Genomic DNA, 9,100 nt, shown 5'->3' with positions numbered 1-9,100 from the left:
AACTCACTAAAGACAGACATGTTTTATTCATTTTTGTGTCATCTTCATTTAGGATAGCATCTGGCACATTATAGATGTGCAATATGTTTGGTAAGTGGACAAGAATTGAATGAAGCATATTGCACATTATAGATGTGCAATATGTTTGGTAAGTGGACAAGAATTGAATGAAGCTTTTTCTATTTACACCATCCCCATTCCAATCTCTCCCTCCTAAGTCCTACATCACTCTGTACATCTCTAGTCATACCCAGGTCGCTCTTCTTTGAGGAATTAGACTCCATGAGAACAAAGACAATGTAGTATTCTATCTCCACCCAACACCAAGCATGCTATCCTGTCCCAAGTGGGACCCAGAGATACACATTTATTGAAAGGAACTGAAAGTATTTACACTGTTAACATGAAAATAGACCCTGTTCTAGAAAAATCATGCCCCCTATTCCATAAAGAAATGAGCTCAAACATTCTAAATGTGTTTTAGCAAAATAAAGTCCCATGAAAGGGACAACCTTTAACTCTTAGAAATGTAAAGCCAAATTTTTATCATCTGGTACTGGAACAAAGACAAAGGAGCTTTTGTTTTTAAAAATCTAATTATTTTTTAATTCATTCTTTTCCACAGTAGGCAAGAGACCAAAATGGCAAGAAGCAATCGAACCATGGTGACAGAATTTGTCCTCATGGGATTCACAGACCATCCAGAGCTTCAGCTCCCGCTCTTTGTGATGTTCCTGGTAATCTATCTCATCACCCTAGTGGGAAATCTTGGCCTGATCCTGCTCATCAAGGCAGATTCGCACCTCCACACCCCCATGTACTATTTTCTCAGTCACCTGGCATTCATTGATCTTTGTTATTCATCTTCCATTGGACCCAAAATGCTTCAGAATTTATTGGTGAAGAAAAAAACTATTTCCTTTTCTGGCTGTTTTGCTCAGCTGTACTTCTCTAGTGCTTTTGCAACTACCGAATGCTTCCTCTTGGCTACAATGGCCTATGACCGCTACATGGCCATCTGCAACCCTCTGATTTACACAGCCATTATGACACAGCGGGTCTGCAAGGAGTTGGTGATAGGAGTCTACACCTATGGCTTCCTGAACTCTGTGATACAAACCGTCCTGACTTTCCAGTTGTCTTTCTGCGACTCCAACATGATCCTCCACTTCTACTGTGCTGACCCTCCTCTTCTTGCCCTTTCCTGCTCTGATACCCACAAAAAAGTGGGATGATGGTCCTCATCTCCTATATCTGCATCCTCTTCTCTATTTTAAAAATGCAGTCTTCCGAGGGCAAGTGCAAAGCATTTTCCACCTGCGCCTCCCACCTCACTGTGGTCACCATCTTTTACGGGACATTATTTTTCATGTACCTGCAGCAACTGAAAGCAGAGAATTCGTGGAAATACAACAAAGTGATCTCTGTGTTTTGTAGTCTTGTGATTCCCATGCTTAATCCTCTGATCTACAGCCTGAGGAACACGGAAGTAAAAAACACCCTGAAAAAAATGCTAGAGGGCAAAGAATCATAGTGAGCAAGTTATCAGAATGTGGTGGTATGAGAGTGTGATATACTGACATGGTATAACCAATGTGATAGAAAGTTAATCCAACCAATCATCATGAACTAATCAGGATTAATTTACAAGCTATAATGTCAATAATTGTCTGTCTTTCATCTATTGAAAATGAAGTGGCTACTACTAATTTGACAACAATATAAGCTCTCAATTTTTAAAAAAAATCCTCAAAAGCAACATTCTGGGTGACTATACATTAATAAACATGGGTATAAAACCCTTACAATTTAAAAAAATGCTATTAGAAACATTTTCCAGCTTAAAGCAGGTTATATTGTACCAAGTCATTTGTTAGTCTTAAAAAGCGTTTCTTCATAATATAGCACTACAGGTAGTGGTTACATTTCAAGACCAGCTCACAAAAAGTGTATTTAATCCAAATATAGTTGAAAATTGCATGCTTTAAGTAAACAAAAATAATATTGTAGCCATAATAAGTAAAGAAAAGAAAAACTATAGTTCAGTTATATGTGGGGTTTGATTTTAAAAGAAAGTTTAATTAGTAGAGGTAAAGAGAGGGTTTAGGGTAATTTCAAAGATATTAAAGGAAGTCATTTATTCAACAGCCAGGGTTTAATTTTTCTAGGCTCTGCAAAGTACAGCTAAAGTTTGTTTTTTCTTTCCTTTTGTGGACAGTGGGGGAAAGTAAGGTGAAAAAGAATGGAAAAGAGGAAAGTTTCCTGAGGTAGCCAGGTCAGGGTGTCCATATCTGAAAAATAAAATTGTCTTAAATAATTTGAATGACCTAGAGAAATGCATTAGTTTGCAGCACTTTCCATGTTCTTTTTTTCTGTTTCCATAGGTCTCATATTCCAATTTCTTGGAAATAAACCTACACAAATTCTTGTAGCTTGTGAGAATAGGTGAAAAAACAAATTTTCTTTAATTTTGTTTTTATTTAGGCAAGAATATGAACACTCCATGGTTTTTCTGTCTCATTTCAACAGTCCTTTCCAAATAACTCTTAAAATACACAAATTGCCACAAACCATCAATGGTTTCCCCTGAGCTGTTTTCAGAGGTGATTACTATTATGTGATCTTATAAATGGTTAAGAAAATATTTCACCAATTGATTCCAATTAAGTTTTAAATTAATCAAGAAACTAATTCTGTTTTCCCCAAGTTAACCCTTCAGATGATAAGATGGGATCTCTGCTTTATTGTGGCTTGTGATTGAGTAACTTAGGAGAATAAAAATATTTAAATATTTAAAATTGTTTTTACTTAGTTCAGAAAGATCCTCTGAAGAATGGGTTACAAGTTTATTCCTTGTCATGTGGAGATGAAGTGTTAGTGCTAGTTAAAAAGAAAAATACTGGGCTGAGGTTGTGACTCAGTGGTAGACAGCTTGCCTAGCACGTATGAGGCACTGGGTTCAATCCTCAGCACCACATAAAAAATAATAAAGTTATGTCCTTCTGTAATTAAAAGTATCTAGAAAAAAAAAAGAAAAGTACCATCAGGATAAAGGAACAGAGTGAGTAAAGGTAGGTAGCAAGTCCATAAGGCAGGAGAGGTTGCAGAGGGAATGAGCAAGAGAGAATAATCAAAGTGGATCAGGAATGCTAAAGGATAAGAGCCTGGGTGATAGTCCATGAGTTTCTTGAGGCCAAGTAGGTTGTCTTCTGCACTTTGTACCCCAGCACCTACCACAGTTCCTGGCACAGAATGGACACAACATAGCTATTTGCTGAGTTGGATTTAACTCGTCTGTATTTATTCCTGATCCCACTGGATGGGTGGACATGGCGCCCAATGATGATTGCTGGTTCTGTGGTTGGAAAGTGGTAGAGAAAATGGAATTACTGGAGTTAAGATAGGAAGTCTGTTTTCTAATATCCCCCCACCAAGGCTATTATCTATAAGGCAGGAAGACACAAAAAGGAAACAATACAATCTGACCAGGGAAAGTGCTGCATTTGGGAAGTTGATAATTAAGAAAATGGTAGGAGCTGGATATGTTAATGGACCCCAACAGACAAAGGACTTTTGCTATAGGAAAATGTGACTAATGGAGATAAAGAAGATGAGCTGGTACCAACACTTAGATGGAAAATTGTGATTTTAATCAAAAGCTACATTTATTTCTTAATTTTTCTCTCAAATTCTTTCTGAGTCAGTTTAATTTAAAGAGAGAAAAAAACCCTACTACATATCACATTTTAATACATGCCTCTCAGCAAATTAATTATATTCATGATTTCAAAAGAATATTGATATAAAGTTTTCAATGCTTTCTTTCCCCCCTGCTCAGAGAAAACTGAAGAAGATAAGTCATGAAACCTCTCCGTGAGATTTCCCAGTTGTTGAATTTGTATACTTTGCTCAACATACTTCCTTGATTCTCCTGGAAAACAAAGCATAAAGTATTAACAAATTGTGAAGTGTATAAATCCATATTTTCCTAAATTTCCCCAAAGACCTTAAGAGCAAAGAATAAAGTATGGGGAAGGATGTGAATCAGCTTACTTTTGAGCTTCTTTCTCTTTTCTCATTGAGACTCCTTGCCTTACAAATTTATCTCCCTGGCTCTAGCCTTATAAAGAAAGTTCTTAGGTAAAGAATTCTCCAATAATCTACATTTTTCCAAGTATGTAGAGTATTACATATATACATAATATTAAAATGATAATATTTAAGCCATAAAAGAAAACAACATGATTATATACCTTTGCTTATAATGGAGGCTGTTACACATAACAGTTATACTAATTCCTAAACCCTAAATATTTTCTGAATATGTAAATGTTATCAAAATAGTGGAAGATTTACTGAATTTTAAGAATGCAATATTTTGCTGACAGTGAAAATAAACTTGCTATCATATATAAATAAAGTGTAAATTCTCTTTCCTCATAGTGATCCTAAATATGAATTTTATTTACCAGTTTTCACCATATAGGTACTTTTCACTAACAAATCTAATATGTAACTGAAATATATGACATATTCATATATATAAACTGATTTGTCCACAAAATGCTGAATTTTTCAATCAGTGTAAATTTAAATTTCTTATTTCTCCCCTATGACCACTCTGTTGATTTGTCGTGACTAGAAACCATGCCAAAAGGATTTTGTTATTATATTGATCATAAAAAGGAAACATGAAAGAACCAAGAACTTTTCCATTTTCCTTCACGTTTATTAGATATGTAAGTATTTGAAAAACTTAGGCATTTAAAAATCTTAAATGTAAGCCCTACATTTTCAACTCTGCCCAGGATGTTCTAGCATTCTTCGATGAGAAGGTAAAAAAGGAAAGTGTTAATCCCATGCTTTAAGAGTGGATCTGCCTGCAATTAAGTAATACATCCACCAGAGATGAGAAGACACTGATGTCAGAGTTTAAGCTCCTGGGAAAGTAACAGGTGTAACCTACTCTGCCATCCAGGTTGCTATGAAAATATAAACATTTTATACATAACCAGAATTTGCACCTCTGACAAGACAGGGCAGACTGAGATCATTATTTTTAAAAGCCAAACAGAAGCAGCTTGACCATCCTGACAGTTTCCAGAAGGTTTTATTCTGTGGTCTGAACAATAAATGTTTTATCCCCAGTAGCTGCTTTTCTTGTGTGAAGGCATTGACCACTCTGGCACTAGGACACCTAACAACCAACAGCTTGGTTCCTTACTATGGTATTAACTTTTGCTGACTTCATTAGATGTGGTATGAAGAGAAGGGATGGACCCACAAGGCTCAAGCACTCTCCAGCTCACCTGTGGCTCACCTCAGCTAAGGATGCTATCAACTTTGGCAGGAGTAGGGAGAGCTCCTGGATCCATCTCTGGGTTTTCCAAAGAAAAAATTTTTTTAATCCCATTTTGTGGTCTTTTCTCTTAGAACCACTTTCAACTTTCTTTATCCCTATATCCTATTTCATACGAAACCTATCATAAATCATTTTTTACTTCTTTCACCATTTGCCTTAGTGAAACTAGCCATTAGCTTTCCGTAGAAATCTTTTAGATGCAGAGTTTAAATTAGTCAATTATAATAAAGCAGTAAATTGAAAGGAATCTGATTAATATTATTATATGGAGGAGTAGTCATTTTATGAAGAAAGTATACCTTTTAAAATTTCTGGATTATCTTTTCTTTTTAGATTTACCACACAAATGGATCCAAAAGTGACCGCAGGTACAAAATGGCAATTCTATCAGTTCTAGCCTAGGAATACAGTTCTCCTCTCTGATTTAATTAATTGTCAAAATACTATGTGGTAAGCTTTTATCCTCTGGCTTACTTATATTTCCTTGTATATAAAATTAAATTTATCAAAAAAGGCTATGCCCATGTGATCAAATCTATAACTGACTCTTGACAGTGCCTATAAATCTACATTTAGGGAAGTGTAAGAGAACATTAGTAGACACTTGCAGGCCAAGCAAGCAAAATAAATGATGCTGGCCTAAAAATGTGAATGGTCTAGGAAGTGGATATTTTGCTTACCAAAGAAAAGTGGTGGGGGGCTTGGTGAAGCAGGCCTCTGAAAGTACATGTGGGAGACAGGAGATTGGACAGGGAAATTCAAGGTTAGAGGTTGAGTCCTGGATTTGCTCTGAATTGCACCATCAGTTAAGTGGCTTGTCCCATCTGAGCTTTACCTTCTTCATCTGGAAAGTGAAGAAAATAGTATCTCACAGTTACCATAAGGACAAAATAGTATAGAGGATGCTAAACTATAATGCAGACATTATAAATGTACAAAGCTTTCACTTTTAATAACCAGACTCTACCAATTCTGACTACTGTTAAACTTTTAGAATCTTTGATTCAGAGCTACTATTTGTACTATTTGGAAAACTTTGCCTGAAAAAAATTAATGTTTAGTTATAGGTGGATACAATATCTTTATTTTATTTATGTGGTGTTAAGGATCGAACCTAGTGACTAATATATCTAGGCGAGCATGCTACCTCTCAGCCACAACTCCAGCCTCTGAAAAAATGTTTTTACATCTATTTTTATGATAAAATGTGAAAGTTGCATATGTCTCCAATAACAGAAATCCTTCACCTCATCTGCATGTCTGGAAAACACTAGTACAGCCATTTCCAACTTCCAGGAGCACCAGCCCCAACGTCTGTTTGCAAGTCAGTGATTTGAAATATGGACAGTGTCTCCTGGAAATAAAGCTGTCTTCTAGACTCATAATAATAAATCCATAATAAGCCTTTAATGACCTTTCTTTGACCCTGAACCATGCAGCTCACAGGCTGAATTGGCTGTGAGAAGTGCCTCCAAAAGTAACAGCTGCAGCTGTGGAGGGCAGCATTCCGCTTCCCAGATCAATGACAGCTCTGAGCTTCTGCTGATCTCCCCACAGCCTCTGAAAGAGCAATTCAAGGTGAGCAGTGGGGTGGTAGCCTGGGTGTTCTGTGGGGCAGTGATAGAGGAAGCATCTCACTTCCTCCTGCTCCTTTCATGGCTTTTCTTGGACTAGCACTAAGCCCAGAAATGAGGTCGAGGTTCCACAGACACCTCTTCCCCCATGCCCTTTCCCTGTAGTGCTCTCTACCTTCCTCCAGCAGGGCTGCAAGAATGGAAATTCCACACCCTCTCTGATCTAGGAGGAGGAGGTCAGGAGCCTTAGAAGAAGGAACCTAAAGCTGGCCAGGAGGAGAGGAAAGAGAGTAGGGAGAGGAACCGGAAGACGCTGGTGCACCAGGCTGACCCTACTGGGAGGTGCTGCCTATGATTCTGACACTCCTGGAGGTGCTAGCTGCCGCTTTACTGCTCCAGAAAGAGAGTAAAATCTTTCATATGTTGACAAATCCTGCAGAAAATGTAGTGCTGCCTTTTAAATATAGGAGATGCCAAACAAAAAGTTAACTAAAACTTGGTTTGATCTTCCTGTACTCTCTTCCTTGCTCGCTCTCACTCTTTCTCCCTCTCCATAGATATCACCACATAGATACTCTATTGGGACCATAAACTCAAATTTTTAATAATTAATTGATGATCATATTCTACTTCACAGCCCACTTCTGTTTTCGCATTTTTGTACATGGCACTTTCCACCAGTTTCCTGGTTCAAAACAACAGTCTAGTCACTTTGACTTCTCCTGATGACTATCACATTTCAGAGAGAAGACAAGATTTATTCACTATTCATCTGTGCATTAATGGGGGGCTGCTTGCATTAATCCACTTCCTTTCCATTCCTATTACCATCTTTGTTACTTTGCACCTGGACCTCCCTGGTGTCTGCTTCTAATCTCCCCATATCAAAGATCCTTAGTTGGTACCTATGTACCTGATGGAGTGTATGATAATATTAGCATTTCACATCAGTGGGGAAAGGATGGATTTATCAATAAATTGGAGCAGTCAATTCAAGCATAAACACAGTTCTGTACCTTATACTTAATATCAAAACAAATTCAAGACTGATTTGATCTTAATGTAATAAGTGAAATCTTAAAAGTACTTGAAGACAAGTGAATATTTGCTAATCTTAGAATAAGAAAAGCCTAAGAAAATAAAAAATAAAAACTGCAACTAAAAAATGTCAGATTTAATTAAATCATAACTTTAAGTTTCTATGACAATATTCAGTAAACACAGACAAAATCAAATGAGAAAATATCTACAATGTATTTGACAGAAATATACAAAAAAGAAGATAAAGCAATGAAAATGTAGGTATAACATATGAACGGATAATGCACAACATAAGAAATATAAATTACCCAAAATGTGCAAAGGATGTTGAATTTCAATAGTAATCAAGGAAGTACAAATTAATGCATTAAAGAGATCACTTTTCACTTTTCAGACTGGCAAAAATGTTTGAAAATATTAATAACCAGTGTGATAGTATAGGGAAAAAAGAAGCACACTTACAGACTGCTTTGGGGACTGTGAATTGGTATAAAATTTTCCAGAGGGTAATTTAACAATAGTCATCAAAAGTTTTAAAATTACACATTTTTTGATTCAGTGATTCCTTCAAAAGAAATTATTTAATGAAATGACTTCAACAAACCCACAACAGTAAAAAAAATATCAGTAGCAATATAAACATTTACCACTGAAGGACTGGTTAAATAAATTAAGAAATTTATTCATTTATGACACCATCATATATCACAAGTCAAAATGATGATGTAGACATATTTTATTTCCATAAAAATGTTTATGATATTTGTGCAAGGGTTTTAGATTATACATATGACATCATTTTATTTTTAATATATGTAAAATATTAAATATACATATGGTGATAGTGGTTCATATTGATTATTTCTAGATGGTAGAATCATAGATGCTTTTAACTGATAGAATTTTTTTTGTTTATTTCCAAATAAAGGTATCAGAGACCAAGCCCATTCAAGAAATAATCTTAAATCCTCAATCAAGAGTCTATCCTATGTTATTAACTTCAAATTTCCTTCCCAATGCCCAGTACCAAGAGAGCCAGGAGTCAAGTTAAAAAGATGTAACCACAACCTTGGTGGATAAGGATAGTGGAAAGAGGTGGAGAAAGAGACATAGAGGGGTCAAT

At 36.1% G+C, this 9,100-nt stretch overlaps 1 pseudogene; it reads left to right on the top strand.

Annotated features, from left to right (window-relative positions):
- The first annotated feature begins 641 nt into the window (after positions 1-641).
- On the top strand, positions 642-1,534 carry LOC144254672 (olfactory receptor 8U3-like; annotated as a pseudogene).
- The last annotated feature ends 7,566 nt before the right edge of the window (positions 1,535-9,100 follow it).

Source organism: Urocitellus parryii, chromosome 4, assembly GCF_045843805.1.
Source record: "Urocitellus parryii isolate mUroPar1 chromosome 4, mUroPar1.hap1, whole genome shotgun sequence".
Lineage (NCBI taxonomy): Eukaryota > Metazoa > Chordata > Mammalia > Rodentia > Sciuridae > Urocitellus > Urocitellus parryii.
This window is presented reverse-complemented; position numbering and strand designations above follow the sequence as displayed.